Source organism: Ambystoma mexicanum, chromosome 3p (assembly GCF_040938575.1).
Source record: "Ambystoma mexicanum isolate Mex_15411 chromosome 3p, UKY_AmexF1_1, whole genome shotgun sequence".
NCBI lineage: Eukaryota > Metazoa > Chordata > Amphibia > Caudata > Ambystomatidae > Ambystoma > Ambystoma mexicanum.
The window spans coordinates 1,181,715,161-1,181,731,970 of record NC_090925.1 but is presented as its reverse complement, the minus strand read 5'-3'; the positions used below and the strand labels follow the sequence as shown (position 1 = coordinate 1,181,731,970).

Below are 16,810 nucleotides of genomic sequence, written 5' to 3'. Positions count from 1 at the left end.
AAGAGAGCGTGAGTAACTATTCTGTGGGCCTCATTACGACCCTGGCGGTACAGGGTAAACTGTGCCATTAAAAAAGTGCCGGTACCGTTTACCCCATACCGCCTCATTACGAGGTCCCCACGCGGGACCCAGGAAGCAACGCCTGGTCAAACCAGGCATGCTTACCGGGTCCCGTGAGGGGAAGAGGGAGCAAACAACGGGCCAACTCGTAATGGCCCGTTGTTTGCTCCCTCTCCCATTCTCATTCAGCCCTATAGGGGCTGAAATGGGAATGGGGAAGGACCGGGTCCGGTTCCTTGAAGGGAGGAATTACCGGGCCTTCCGAACTCGGAATGGCCCGGTAATTCCTCATTCTGAGGACCCGGACGCGATTTCGGCGGCAGCCATGCTGCCAATAGTGTCATGGCTAACGCCAAGGTCGTAATGAGGCCCTGTGTGTGTTTTCCCCACACACACATAAAACCATTCATGCCTCGAACTTAGTGACCCTTCCCCAAACAAGCACTCTTGTCTGCTGCTTCGTTCGTATACTTTTTCTTGCCCCGTGATGGTTAATACACTGTTAATGCGGTAAGGTAGCCGCACGTGGTACTGCGTTAAACGGAAGACCATGTGTTAAGAATCACACATGATAGCCTTGGATGTGCTGCTAGATGCGTGTGGCGAGGTGCGACTTCAGTACAAGTTGCGTTATGCCAGCCGCGGCTTACTATAGGTAGCCCATGTGGCTAATTGCATATGCTAATGATATGCACTGCACTTGAGTTTGTGCGTCTCTGGGTGCCCCCCCTTGTGCTGTCTAAGTTTGCGGCTAGGAACGCTACTGTGCTAATAACTTAGCTTCTAAGGAGCAGGGGGGACTCGAGGATATGGCCGATGCCGCCTGCGTGTGCCCCTGACAACTTGGAAAGCTGCTTGGCATTTGCTCCTCAGCACATCTTAGTTGTACTGTGCGCATCCTCCCCAATGCCTGGCTAAGCTCCCTAGCACTGGCACTACTTAGCTTTCGTGTGCGAGGAGCCTGGAGGAAGGTCAGCTGGGGCGTGGCCTCTTGTGCTGCTCACCTTGCTCGGAGCTCCTGGAAACACGTCTGCATCCGTCGGAAATCTGAGCACAAGCCCTGTGCTTCTGCTTTTGCACGCATGCGCACGTGTGCACCACCCAACGTGGCCAGGGTTTGTAGTTCTTGGCCCAGTTGCCTGCTGGGAAAGGTAGTCTGGAGTCTCCTTTTCCTGCAGAAAGGGTATAAAAGCTTTTAATAAGGCTGGAAAGTTTCCTGTGTGTGTGTCTTCATGCTGCTTATCACTGGGCCATGTCTGAGACCTACATTTGACCTCCTCCCACACAAACCCAGGTTCTGTACCCTGACACGTAGAGCTAGGACTTGAGTCAATAATAACCAAGGAGGCTGACACAACTGGATGGTTGAGCTGAAACCCAAGCAATCCTTGATAGCGTGAACAAAGAAAAGCAGAGACAGCACAAGTTAAGAGCCACAACAGTTGAATAGCAATGGTAAAAGCCAACAGCAAACATAAAGGTATGGATGTAATACAGGAGGAGCGACAGAAAGATGCTGTTGAACAGAAGTGTACTGAGGAAAACAGAGGCAGTGTAAGAGTACGTGGAAATAACAGCCCGAGAAATAGGTGGAGAGATCTGCAACACGGACAGTAGCAGGAAGAAGAACAGGGACTAAAGGCACCAGAGTGTGAAAACCAAGTAAAAGAGCTGTAGTCCAGTAGGAAAACTGCGCCGTCAGGAAGCATCAAAGTCTAAGAGGGAAGACAGACACAATGTGCCGTCCAAACGGATTGGAGCGTAGTAATAGTATAGGCGGGCATCTCAGGTGAGGACTGGACTATGAGTTGTGCCTCTTGGGTCACATTCCTAATGCATCCTCCTTTGCCACAATCCCCCGGGGCTGAACTCAACACGTACCAACTTGACATTGTCAACATCCGGCCCGCACCCAACATCAGTGTGACTTTGACAGCCAAAGGGTCCAGGCCACCGTCCACAGCATGAAGTGCATCAAGCACATATACAGGCAAGAAAAGAACATACATCACAAATGACATCAATAAATGGACAGTTCAATAATGTACTCAACAAAATTTAATGCAAACATGCTGTGGAGAAAACATTCATAATCCCCACTAGGGGTGTTAACACAAGTAGTACAGCAGCAGACAGGCCACAGATATGACGAAGGTCCAATGCCCTTGTGTAAATGGTTGTCACACTGAACCATCCTTGGAAGCCAATTGATAGGGGAAGCAGGAGTGGCATATGTGTCAGGATCCCAAGCCGCAAACACATACACGAGACAAGCTTGAATGGGCCCAGCTGGAACAGACAGTCAATGCTTTCAAAAGCCACAAAGCACCACACCGTCACATGAATGCACAATAGACAAACAATTTTAAAACTATATTAACTAATTAAACTAACTATAAAATAAAAAATGGCCACATACGACCCGGGGGAAGGCACCCAGGAGGGGGGAGGTACAGGGTGCACCTCAATACCTACATGCGATGATGTTGAGATAAAAAAAACCTCGATGGGATCAACGCCTGCACAGCCCAACCTGTGTGGGTGATAAGTCGTCATCCGAGTCACCCTCTGGATGGAAAGCAGAAGGTGGACGTGGCACAGTACCCTGAGTACACCTATCCGCAGCTTGCCACTCGTCAGCAGCAAGTCTGCGGGACTTGTAAGCCTGGTCCTGTGCAGCGATGATACGTTGGTCAGCATGCAGACCTCACGTGATACGCATGCTTCCTCTTGTAAGGTAGCACGTGTAACACAGAGTTCTTTGTGCATGGCCTTGCATGACATCCGGAGCACATCCCGGCATGCACGTAGCTCAGCCGAGATAGTATTCTCAAGCTTCTCCAACCTCTCCTCTATCCACTCCCTCTGTGACATGTTGAGCACACCCAGAGTAGATCTGAGGGATTGATGGTCATCCATCAGGTTCTTCCATTTCAGCCTGGTGTGCCCTGTCTGAGGCCACCATGCCCAGCCTGAGTGAGCGAGCCATAGACTGTGCTGCACACTGCTAGAGATCCACCTGCCTAGCAGGGGGAGCACAGATTGGGCCACACGTTCCATGCTCTGAGCGATCTTATCAATTGCTGCCCCCTGTTGTTTGGAATTGCCACACATGGCTTGCTCCCACTCAGTATACCCCGGTGGCGCACGGCCACCGCATTGCTGGGCTTGACACACGCGGAGCCCAAGGAGCCGTGGTCCTCGCTGGGTTGGCACCACCCACAGCTGCAGGACTACATCCCTCTGTTTACCAGATCTTCCAGGCACATCAGCAACTGGTGTGGAGTGTGACTGTGCATCCCGATCCACCACAGGTGGAGGTTCCAACACCGTCTGGTCCCTCAGTGCAGGTGTCGCGGACAGAGGATCATCCACATCAGAATCGCTCACTGTTGACGAATGGACATGACGTACATCGACCTCAAAATTGTTGTCGGGGTGATCATCCGAGCTAGACTGATAGCTAGCCCTGGACACGATGGTCGGTAGCACAAGTGGGTTCTCGTGGCCTACGACCCCACAACCCACACTTGTGTTGGGTTTCTGATGTAATAGCAGCCCTGTGTCAGGAATGACATCACCATCCTCTGGCTCTATTGTGTCAAAAAACAAACATGAGTACACATGTCAGAAGCACATAACCCACATACACATAGACATCACATCGACAGCCAACACATGAAGCAGACATGTCACACACAAATGAAATTCCTGCATGCATCCAGTGGCATTGAAATGCACACACATCCCAAAATCCAAAATGGATGTGTGTAAATAGCGAAGCCTACACATGTACTGAATGTACTATATCACCTCCATCACACACCACCTCTGCCAGGCACATGTCACAGGCAGAAATGACTGATGGCAACAAAGAGATGGCACATACCAGAAGCATGGCTGAACTGCCAAATGGCCACACCTGCAAGTGAATCCAAACACACCATGGCACACGTAATATGCATGTACACATGCATCGCCAAATCATCATCACAAACATATCTTCATCCATCTGCAGCTCAGGCCGTACCGGGTGTCATGGGCCATGTAGACATAGTGAATGTCCCGGGCTATGTGAGGGCCTGCAACTAGGCATTAGGGACCATAATGCCCAGTACAGTCCTAGCTGCCACCAATGAAGCCTCCAGAACACCCCTCAGGGCCTGATTGAGCACATTGTACATTGATTGTGCCCTAAACTATTAATCATTGTGTCAAATCATCATGGCCAGGTCCCACCAGATTAGCTAAGTGGGTCTGGGCGTATACATACTGCACGACAGTGCACCTTCAGGATTGTGCCAGTTGAACATAATGGGCACAATGCTGAAATCTCACCAGCATTTCCGTTAATCAACTACATATTAGTCAGTCAACAAAAAAGCAGCAGAGGTCACACTTGTAAATGAACACTTTCACACACACATAAGTGAGTAGCCGCAATGCTGCACTACACAACGTTGAAGCGGCTTGCATATGTACATGTGAATGTGTTCAAAAACACCCGTGTCCATATACACCCGTATTGTGATCATGAACAGCATCCAATACAGCAAAGCAAGCAGCTACAACGTTGCTTGGTTTGATATATGTGAAAGTGTACACATACACACGCGGAGGCAGCTCCACAGTCATCACAACCCGATTGGCAGGCCACAGTCAATCTGAGGCCTATACTGCTCAGTATAGGCCTCAGATTGACCTATCAACTTTGCCAAACACCCACTAGGGTGTTTCGACACTGAGTACATGTGTCACAGGATGCACCTGTGCCTGTGCCTTTCATGACAGTGAAGGGATGACAATCTGACCATACATGCCAGGTCACTTTGACATTGCAGCAGTGAGTAGGCATCTAGAACGGTGTAACATGGCTCAGAAGTGGGTTGGTGCAGTGTAGAGCATGTGTACGTTACCGACTATCTACATCAACAAGAACATTATGATGTCAATCAATAAACAAGAAGGCAGTGTAAGTGCAAGGTCAGGCATCATGTGCAATGTGAATGCAATGGGTTGCATGGATACAGGCAACCTCCACACCCCCTTAGTGAAAATGCAGGGAGGCATTGCATGGCAGTGAAAGGTTGACCAGATAACTGTGTATTGGCAGACAGTGTTGAGTAGTGTCAATTGCATCATCTGAGTCAACTGACAACACAGCCAATGAGAATGGGACAGTGAGCAGGACACATGATGAACCCTCGTTAGTACACACATTTGTGCAGAAGGCACTACACCAGTTTGACAGAGTCAGGGGGCCTGAGACGGAGGGAGGCCTGTGCCCCACACAGACTATGACACCCTAAACATGTGTGTGATGCCGGACTGAGCCACAGTGAGCATGAATGGATGTTCAAATGCCATTAAATATATGTCATCCTGGACATGTACTACAATGATCATCCTGCAAAGGACACATAGGGGCATGCATGGAATGCACATGGAGCATGAATGGGCACTCATGTCCATGCAGAGCATCTGCCATCTGCACAGTCCGAGTGAGACACCCTGCATCAAGGACATAGGATGTACCCCACAGTATGTGTCTGGCAGGTTGGCAGAGGGAAGTGTGCATGTACACAGGAGCGTTGAACAGGCCATTGAAGTAGTCCAACATGTTACCCACCAGTGCAATGGTGTAATTGTGGTGCAGGGGGGTGGAGGGGCAAGAGAGCATGTCTACGTGGAGTACCCACATGCAGGAAGCACACACATGCACGTCAGTCATGCGATGACATAACCCAAGTGCTGAGTGGAAAGACACCCCAGGCTACATGCAGAAGGGCCAGTGAAGTGGAACATGGACCGGAGGGGCAGCCGGGTGAATAGCATGTGAGTAGGGTGCAAGTGTGGTGATGAGGACAGTCCCCGTCTGCACCACATGTCCAGAATGCTCCACAGCAGGCAGGCATCAGTGAAGCATTGCATGGCTTGCACATGAGAACCATGTACACATAGCATGTATTGGCAGTCAAGCACAACACATCGCACAAGCAAAACACACATGGGCTGGACAAACACACAACAACACTCACTGGACGGGGCATCAAAATCCAGCATCTCTCCCACTCCTTTGACCAATTGTGCCGGTATGAACTCTGCAGCGATCAACTCGTACGGAGTGAGTTCTTCCTCCTGAGGTGGTAGCCCACCGCCAGTCACCCCAGTCATGGCATAATTGGAGGCACGCTTTAGCTTAGCACAGCGTGGGAGGTCATCCCAATGCTTTTTGCACTTCTGAGCTGTTAGCTCCTCATGTCCGAATGGACTAACACACACCGCAACACGCTTCCAGTGGTCCCAAATGCTGGGCAGCCGAAGTGTGACAATTTGGGCCCACTAGCATATTACGTTCGTGTTCTGACACGTAGCCCACAAGGAAGTCCAATTCCTGCTTGCCGAAAGGCTTCTTCCTCGACGTGCCGGAGGCCGAAGCCATGTCTGGGGTCCCAGCCTCTTGTGCAGGTGCAACCTTCCTCCTCTTGGGCAGTGATCTGGACCCTGACTGGCAAATGCCGCCCTGATCAGTAGGGGCAGTGGCGCTGGTGGATTGAACCGAGGGAGTGGCAGGTGGAACTAGGACGGAAGCCCTGACTTGCATCAGTGACTGTTGGGTGCCCTTGACTGGACCCTCACAGCAGCGTCCGCTATGCCAAGGTCATTGACCAGGACTGTCCTGGATGGTAGACTCACAGCCGGGGTGGTGTCGGCTGCATCTGCCCATGCACTTGCCAACACCCGGCTGCTCGGGGAAGCAGATGACAATACTGCCCCAGCGACATGTGCCTCGGTCAGGGCAGCCCTGCGTGCACTTACCACGTGCCTCCTGACCTCCTGGAAATCATCCTGGGACTCTTCAGGTGCCAACGCAACATGAGCTGGATGACCCTAAGCCTTGGTGTTGGTGGCCACAGCTGCACCTGCAGCTACCACTACCCTTGGGCCCATGAAAGTCGATGAAACGGACTGCCGGGTCACATGAGCGCAAGTGCCAGATGCAAGAGCTGCATATCCTGGAACCACTGGGGGTGGTGGCATGACTGAACCAACACATGGCAGAACATCCTGCCGAAGTGGTGCACCCCTGCCTCTTCCACTTCTGCAGCCACCCTGGACACCCTGGACTCCCCTACACCATGGTCACCCTGGCCAGGTCCCTGACCACGCCTGACTCATGGAGGACGCCCAGCTGAGGCACCCCTCACCTTTTGTGGCCTACCAACCATGGCACAGATGTAGTGGTGCCAGCACAGATCTAGTAGTGACAATGGGAGGTGTACATGACAATTGTCCTGGGCAATTGGGGTGAAGGGGGTGGGGTACTAGATGTTAACAGCACCCCTGTGCACCTGCAAGGCTGTATGTGACGTGGTGAAAAAGTGACGGGTCATGCAACGCTCAGGCATCCCAAAATGGCAATAAAACCGTGCATGCAAGCCCACGTCTGTGGAATTAACCTCCCGCAGTACGCGGTGACACCCAGGGACACGAAAAACACATACACGTGGGACATGCAGGCTACTATGACCTCGAAAACGGGTACGCGATACACAGGGAGACCCGCAGTGGGAAAAATAGCGTGCGTGACTCACCGTCTGACTAGCGTGTTAATGAAAAACACGTGTAGCCAATACCCCAGCCAAAAGAAGAGCTAAGTTCTTGATCCGCTGTGAAGTAATGATGGCGCGTGAAACAACCAGAAGTAGCAACACACGCGTCGGTCTCCACGAAAAGCAGGTACAGTGAAGTGCTGGCCGCTCACCTTTAACCCGTGCCGAGGGAAACGGCCGCGCGCATCATGTCACTTACGTGCTAAGGCCCTTTCCTCGAATGACACGCATTAACACGCGGGCGTGCTGTTTTTTCACGTGCTGAATCACTATGCACCTATGGGAGGGAAACGCCCGTGCGCGTTACGTCACATACGCACTTACGCGCTAAGGGCCTTTCCTCCAATTACACGCTGACGTGCTGTTTTTTCAAGTGCCAAATCAATCCGTATCAAGCTGGACACGCGACAACACATGGAAGACCACACTCCTGCCAAGAAGGCCATTTTCCTGTCCCCCAGAGCCCCTGCCTGCTGGCCACATGCCTGGACGTCAGCCATCTGCAGGGGTCCAGTTGCTGTGACCACCCCTGCTAGAATAGAAGAATCCAGACTGAAGTTCCATCGCCCCAAAGCCCAGCACCAGGACCCAGTTGCCCACCCACAGCTGCTGCGGGGGTTGCCATGTCGGGTGAAACACCATCAGAGACCACTGGCAACCCCCAGCCAGAGAGGCAAAGGGCTGCCAGCTTCACAGCAGGAGAGGTTGGCACCCTGGTGGAGAAAGTCCTGGTGCATCATGATGCCCTCTTCGGAAGAACACGCAGCGACAAGGATGGACAGCGAAGAATCTGGATGGACATCGTGGTTGCCATCAACACGGAGGGGATGGCAACCCATGACCTACCACACGTCCGTAAGCACTGGGAGGACTTCAGGTCCAGAAACCTCAGGAAGGCCCGGCGCCTCTTGGACACAGCGGATGCAGAGGGGTGCCCGGTCCACTTTACCAATGACCAGATGAGGGTCCTGCAATGCATACGCCCAGCGCTTCACACCAGGTCCTTGAGAGGCAGACCCGACCGGAGTCGAGCGGTAAGTGTCCATGTGTACTGATTGGACTCAGTGCATGTTGAGGTGTGCCAGGAGTGTGCACCTTGGACATATGTCTGGATAGGCCCATGTATGGATGTGTATGTGCAGAGTCCAGTCATGTGTGATGCACATCAATGGTGTATGTGTTACAAAGCATGATGCACAAATGCATGTGGAGACACACACATATTAGCATTTATGTGCATGTACTATGGCATGGTTGTGGTGTGACACATGGATGCTGGTTCCACCTTCATGCACGTGCATGGTGTACATGTTCGTGTGTGTATGTTTGACATGTGTGCGACTATGATACACCATGGATGCATGTGACAAAGACATGTAGGAAGCTGATTGGCAGATGTCATATAGTTGCCGATGATTGCACTGTGACAGGTGGTGGAGATGCACAGATGCATGTCTGTCTGGTGGTGTGTGTGCATGTGTTGGCCACTCCCCATGTTGCTTGTGATGTCATGCCAACCTTTGGATGTTCTTGCTGGTGTGTGTGTATGGATGCTGCTGCACGATTCCTGTTAATTTGTGCATGTGTATGGGTTGTAATAATAAAAGTGTTGGGCAGTGTGATTCCATCTGTGAAGTTTGACACTGCCACTCATGTGCAACTGTCATGTGTGTATCCGACCATTGTACAGTGCCCTGATGCCTGAGTTCTGTCTCTCCCTTTCTGCAGCGCCGACTGATGAAGAGGGTGGAGACGGTGCTGTGGAGCACAGCGGCAGGGATCCCACCGCCAGCCAGAGACACAAGGCCAAGCTCCCCTCCCACGTAGTAATCTCTTCCGGGAGTGAGGAATCTGGTGCTGCATCCACGGCTGCATCTGCCGAGGGGAGGTCCAAGAGGCGGAGTTTGGAGGTGGACTCCTCGGCAGAAGTAGGGGCAGCTGAGCCCCCACAGGGGCCTATGGAGGAAGATGGCACAGAGCCATCCAGGTTGGTGGGAGGTTCGGTTGAGGAGGATGCCATGGAAGGCCCACACACGGGGCCTGGAGGGGGGATTCTACTGGTGCTAGTGGTGCAGTCCAGGGACAGGAGGCAGCACATGCCGTCGCCAAGTTGCCTGTGTTTAATCCTGTGACTGCATCATCCGGCACCAGCAGGGATGCCTCCGTCACTGACCCGTTTTCAAGGAGGTGATGCGCATACAACAACTGGCCTTCCTCTCCCTGCGTTTGTTGCAATCCATGACCAGATTGAGCCTGTCCTAGCTGGGGTGGTGTTGTACCAACGTGGGATTCGGGATGACGTGCAGGGTTCTCTTCTGGACAATGCACGTCATTTCGGATCCCTCTTTGGCCGCATCAACCTACTAGGACAGGTTGTCGGCACTGGGTTCATCCGTATGCTGGAACTTCTTGCGACCCCCTCCTCAACTGAACACCCTATGCAGCAGTCATCCTCCGTGCCATCTTCCCACCCAAGTATCACCTGGGCCCCCTGTGGAGCTGCCCCTGAGCCAGTGGCCCGGGTGGTGGAGGACACATCCCTGCCACAGTCGGGAGTCAGAGGTCCAGCAGGGGTGGCCACCCTAGCAACTGGACCACAGCAAGAGGATGACGTGCAGGCATCAACAGGCAGGACATGTGCACGTCAGCAGCAGGCTCAGGGTGGGAGCGATCATGGCTCGGGGCCATTAACATCCCAGGAGCAGGCATCGGCCTTCGGGCAGGAGGACCCAGGATTGAGAGTGTCTTCCATGTGGCAAAGGTTGGGCCGGCAGCTAGATGGAAAGCGGCGGCGGGCAGAGGAGGCACGGCTCACAATGGTCAGGGCGGAGAACTCCATGCGCCGGGCGTTGAGGCGGGCTGATTGTCTCGAGGAAACTCGCAGGGAGTTGGAGGAGGCCATGGCTGCATCACTGCGAGACCTCTGGCCAGGGAAGAGGCCCACCTCTGGGACATTGAAGTGGAGTTCGATGATGCCCTGGCCTGGGACATCAATGAGTGAGCTGTCAGACTATCCTGCTGCCTTTGTAAATAGTTATGTAGGTGTAGGTTTTTTGTTTTTTATTTGGGGCGCATGGACATGAGTCAGGGCCTGCTGGCAGGTGCCCGTCACTGGTCGGTGGGGTGGGGGACATGAGTCAGGGGGGCCCGTCACTGCAGGTGGGGTGGTGGACATATGTCAGGGCTCCCAAGTGCATGGTGCCATGTGCTATGTGGGCTGCCTGTTGGGCATGGGGAGGGTGGATGGGCTGCCTGTGGGGCATTCCCAGGGGTGATGGGCTGCCTGCGGGCCATGGGGAGGGTGGATGGTCTGCTTGCGTGTATTCTGGGGTTGCACGGGGAGTTTTCCATGTGATTTTGCTGCCGCGATCGGGGTACCCGTATTCCGAGGGGTGCGGGGGGAGTTTTACATGTGATTTTGCTGGCGCGAGTGGGGTATCTGTATTTTGAGGGGTGCGCGGGGAGTTTTACACGCAATTTCGCTGGCATGAGCGGGGTACCCGTATTCCGAGGGGTGTGCAAGGATTTTTCCATGCGATTTCACTGGTGCGAGCTGGGTACCTGTGTTCCGAGGGGTCTGAGGGGAGTATTACACGTGATTTGGCAGTGTGGGCCCTCCCTGGTGTGTCCCTCCCCTTGTCCCCATACCCCACAGGAAGCCCACACCACAGGGAAGGATCCTACACCCCTGGGCATGCCCCACAGGCAGCCCATCCACCCTCCCCATGGACCGCAGACAGCCCATCCACCCCTGGGCATACCACGCAGGCAGCCCATCCACCCTCCCCATGACCCGCAGGCAGCCCATCCACCCTCCCCATGTCCCACAGGCAGCCCATCCACCCCTGGGCATGCCACGCAGGCAGACCATCCACCCTCCCCATGGCTCGCAGGCAACCCATCACCCCTGGGCATGCCCCGCAGGCAGCCCATCCACCCTCCCCATGGCCCGCAGGCAGCCCATCGCCCCTGGGCATGCCCCACAGGCATCCCATCACCCCTGGGCATGCCACGCAGTCAGCCCATCCACCCTCTCCATGGCCCGCAGGCAGCCCATCACCCCTGTCCATGCCCCACAGCAGCCCACACCACAGGGGTACTTTTTCCATGCGATATTATATGTAATCCGAGGGGTGCGCGGTGAGTTTCCATGCGGGTTTGCTGGCGCAAGCAGGGTGCGTGTATTCCGAGGGGTGCACGGGGAGTTTTACACGCAATTTTGCTGCCATGAGCAGAGTACGCGAATTCCGAGGGGTGCACGGGGAGTATTATTTCAACCTCAGGAGACATTCTGTTATTTTCTAAAGTTGAAACTATACAATTGTATTACAGTTTCGAAACATGCATTCTTTCAAACTGCAAGTTGGGTCCACGTTTCTCACTTCTCAGGTCGTACACTTTTATTGTTGCTGTAAAAAGTTACTTATGAAATGTTTTCTTTTATTGCTAACTGATTCAATGGCCATTTATTAATTTCTGAAAGCGGGATTTGGATCCCCTTTTCCACATGGAATTGTACCTCTCCACATTACCATGTTATGTTCACACGTTTCCTTGCGATGTTACGTTCACACGTTTTCTTAGTGCATGAAATGTGTTTTGACTTAATTCAGAGGTCTCTTCGAGGTTAGCTTTTCGTATGACTGCAGGGACCATTGCCTGCGCTGGTGAACCAGTGCTGAGCCAGCAAGATTTCCTGGATTTGTTTAACTTTACTTTTGGTTTGGGGAATGCTCAGGAGACAGCACACTCCAAGGATTGGATAATTATTAACTTTCATAGCAGGCATGACTACAGCTTGCTCACTGTAATAAGCATACACTGATAGGCTAAACATTATCTAAATGGAAGAACACTGATGGTTGAGACCTTTCGTATTCAAGCAGTAATACAAACATGGAAGATCAGGCAGATGAGATGAGCTCAGAAGAGGAATGTCAAGATATTCTACAAAGGATGCATTCCACTGCTCATGGAGTAGGAGACCAAGCATCTTTCATGGATAACTCTGTGCCGGATTATATGGAAAATCATTGAGCTCTACATTGAAACAAAATGCTGAACAGAGATTGTGAGGTAAGTTTCTGCTGCAGTGTCACAATGCCAGGCTCCTCCATAGCTGCTGTCACTTCTTTGAAATTATTGACATTTCATGGGTGCCGAAGTGCTCTCACCATGCATGAACAGGAGGTTTTACAGAAATGTTTATTCTTCATGCCTATGGCTCGGTACGACGCTTTTCAAACGTGTGTCGAATGTATGCAACTGATGCGCAAAATTAGGCTGACGCAATTTTTTGCAGAACAAACCTACGAAGACTGAGACTTTACGGGAATACGTCCTCCAGCACAGTTCTTTCCTCTGCACTGTTCCAACACTACCGAGGCAGTGACCTTTGAACAAGCACTACTCAAGAAGATTGCTGAATTTGAAACTCACATTCCATTCATCAATAACAACTGCACCAAACCCCAACTACTGGCCCTTACAGATTTAGCGAACAACACAGCAATCACAATAAAACCAGCTGACAAGGGCGGAGCAATTGGGATTTTGGACACTGCCAACTATAACAACATGGTAAATACCCTTTTGGCTGACGACGCTAGTTATCCCATCTTGGCCACAGATGCAACATCGACGCTGCAGGCACTGATAGCTCCCATCGTTGATGAGGCTGAGGCTGAAGGATACATCAATGCCAGAGAGGCAGCCTTCCTGTGGCCGGCTCACCCCCTGCTTCCAGCTATGTATGCCCTACCCAAGATTCACAAAGGCATTATTCCTCCACCAGGGCGCCCTATCGTCTCTGCTATCAATTACGTTCTGGAACCGTTGTCACAATATGTTGACTTCTTCATAAAAGATCAAATTCCTAAGATGAATAGCTACATAAAACACTACAACAACATGTTGGTCCTTCTAGATTTGCTCCAATACAATCCGGAAGAAGAGTGGCTTGTGACGATTGATATTGAGTCTTTGTATACTTGAATACCCAAACACGAGACATTGGACATGCTCAGTGCCTTGTTACACTCTGGCATTGACCTACACGGGGTATCAGCGAGTTTTATTTTACAACTTGAAGAAATTATTTCATGTTTGAGGACACATATTTTCAACAGATTTCAGGAACGGCGATGGGACCTACCTATGCCACTAGCCTCTCCAATTTCTACGTTGACCAATTTGAACATCATCACATTTATTCCAATGCCAATCCTTACCGTGCCAAATTGGCCATTTGGCGCCGGTATATTGATGACATTTTCATCATCTTCAAAGGCTCGGATGAAGACTTAGTCGCTTTTCACGTTTGGTTGAACCAACTTTATCCTAACCTGAAATTTACGCTGGACAAGAATAAACACAGTACACACTTTCTATACTTGGCCATCTCAGCCGACAATGGGAGCCTTTCATCAAGTGTCCACAAAAATAGGAACTCACTTTTATGCTACTCAAGTTATTATCCAAAAGCCTTAAAAGACAACCTGCCTTTCGGACAGTTCTTGCGATATCGGAGGTTGTGCACACAGACCTCTGACTATACCACACAGTCTAAAAAACTGCAAAACCAACTGACGTAAAGAGGTTACCCGACTAGGATCATCAAGGAGACATGAAAAATAGCTAGGAACATTCCCAGGCCAGTCACCTTACAGCCACATGCAAACAGGAAGACTCTGCAGGCTTTACAGCCATCTTTAGCTATTCACCTCTCTTGAACAAAATCAAAAGGGAGGTGAAGAGACTCTGGCCCATTCTCAACACAGGGAAGAGCAGTATACCTCTCCCACGATTCGCGCTTAAAAGACACTCTAATATTAGAGACAGGCTAGTGAAGACCTTGGCACATACCGTACCCAGAGCTGATCTTAATCAACGCACTTTATGGAATACCTCCCCGCAAGGGGCCACGCACCATGCAGCAACTGCTCAATGTGTGCTCAAACCTCGCAAACCACAGAGATAGGTATATGGCTGGAATACACCATGGAGACAAAATACGTTCACCAACTGTAATACGAGAGGCGTGATCTATATGATCACATGTCCATGCAACTTGAAGTACGTAGGCATGACTATCAGACAAGTCCACACATGCATGATAAAGCATAGATCCTGCATAAGAACAGGAAAGCTGACCGCTCCCCTAGTGCTGCATTTCGTAGCGGAAGTACACACTGCAGACCAATTTAAAAGGACGATCATTGAAAAGGTCATACCGCCCAAAAGAGGCGGCAACTTCCACAACGTTCTGTTCAGGCGTGAACAGATGTGGATCTTCAGATTCAATACATGCTCTCAAGGATCGAATGAGCACATTCAATGTCAGGAGCTAGCAGTTTTGGCATCGGCACAATGCCGTCCCATCCCGCGTTGTGCAGCAATTGAGCATCCAACACTCCCGTGCCCCCCATTGCTCGCCACACACTGACTTGGCACCCAATGAGAGATAGCGCTGTTCTTTTCGCATCAACACAGGTTCTGCACTTCAGTGCCCCGATCCAACACATCTCTGCCCACACTGAGCCCTACCATCAACCTGTCTGCCTGGGCCCACCAGACCTTTGGGCACTGTTTTGCCCCTTCGGCTGCTTGCACCTGCCAGCCCTGAGATATTTACTTCCTATCTTGGTCCACACAATGCCCAGTGTAATAGTTGTGCTCCTTCACCTTTGAGCCTCCACTAAGACTTCCCCTTTTCAGCTTTCTCCTATTAATATGCTGCCTGACCGCTCCACGAGTTGCCTTTCTCCGCCAACAGTGATTCCATGCCGCTTGCCATCCCCCTTGCCATCCCTACTTCTTTCCTCCTGACCCCCACACCCTCAGACTTGTTCTAGCACTCGCCGGCAGTGCAGACGTGTCCCCATGACAACGGGACGCGTCTTGCATCTGCTAGTACGACTGCGCTCTTTGTTTGTGTTTAGAGGCGATCGGCCTTCCACTTGCATTCGCCGGCATTGGCAGACATATCCACATGACAACGGGATGTGTCATGCACCCGCCATTGCGACCGCGCTCTTCGTAGTTTTTAGAGGCGATGGGGCTTCCACTCATGGTACTTGTCTTCGCCCGGCATTGTCGCACACAGCAACTCTGCTTTAGAGTTAAACGTTGCCAGCATCCCCTCGTTCCTCCCCTTCGATATGTTTGAGTCCTCTTGACACCTCCTCACATTAGGCTACTATATTGCCATTACAGGTGCTGTTGAAATTTCCTGGACACAAGCGCATCCATCCTTTTCCCCAGATTGCTCTTGCAGGGGAGCATAGTGTTGCTAGGCCTCTGTGCATGCCGCTGTATGCACCATGCCATACTAGTTTACAGGATTCTACCCTACTCACCACCCCACTCCCTCCTACTTACCTGAGCATGGGTGACAGACAGGGAGGCACATGGATCTTGGGCTTGGGAACCATGGTTCACTCCCACATGTTTGTCCCCACCCCCACTGCTGGGTGCACTCTTCCCCTATCCCTCCACCCCCCACAAGACCATGACACTTCTCTACCCAGGTGATCAGGCACCCAAAATACCTGCACCCATTAAAGAACTATTTCTATCGCCCTTTTCAGATAAAGGATGCCAACCCTAGGCCATTAGGTAGGGAGATTCAGGCCACGGTTCTGTTTTCTCAAACCCCCTTTTCTCTCTCTCCTTGTGTCTCCTTGCAGGGGACACATGTACCCTACACGGGCGTATCCAGTACAGCAATGCTGGAAAAGTAAAATTTGTTTTTTTCTCTAATCTTGGTCCTGAAGAAGATGGCTCACTTGACTATTGCCATCAAAACCGGTCGACCCTTGAGGTCATCAGGGCTCTCATCACCTGCCAGGTATGTCCCATGAGCGCTGAGAGATACTGATTGAACTACCCAGACTGCACACTCACATACATGGAGTGAGCGTTTTTTATAAGAGCCATTTTAGCTTTTTTCTTGTAGTGGACAGTCCGACTGTACCTTTTGCATTCCACCAACTAAGACCCATGGGCACAATTACATTGTTGCGCTTAATTTGGAATACATTGAGTAAATCTGGCCCCCAGGTTGCCACCACGTAGAGCTGGCTGTTACAGAATCTAATGCACAGTTCTGTCCCTTGTTGCAATAGCCAGTCGGAAAT

General features: G+C 51.5%; 1 long non-coding RNA gene across 1 annotated transcript in view; it reads left to right on the top strand.

The window, feature by feature from the left end:
• The first annotated feature begins 12,532 nt into the window (after positions 1-12,532).
• Positions 12,533-16,810, top strand: part of LOC138579859 (uncharacterized) — a 114,387-nt gene continuing 110,109 nt past the window's right edge. The window contains exon 1 of the long non-coding RNA XR_011304143.1: positions 12,533-12,749. This is a non-coding gene — a long non-coding RNA (uncharacterized lncRNA). The remainder of the gene's footprint in view (positions 12,750-16,810) is intronic.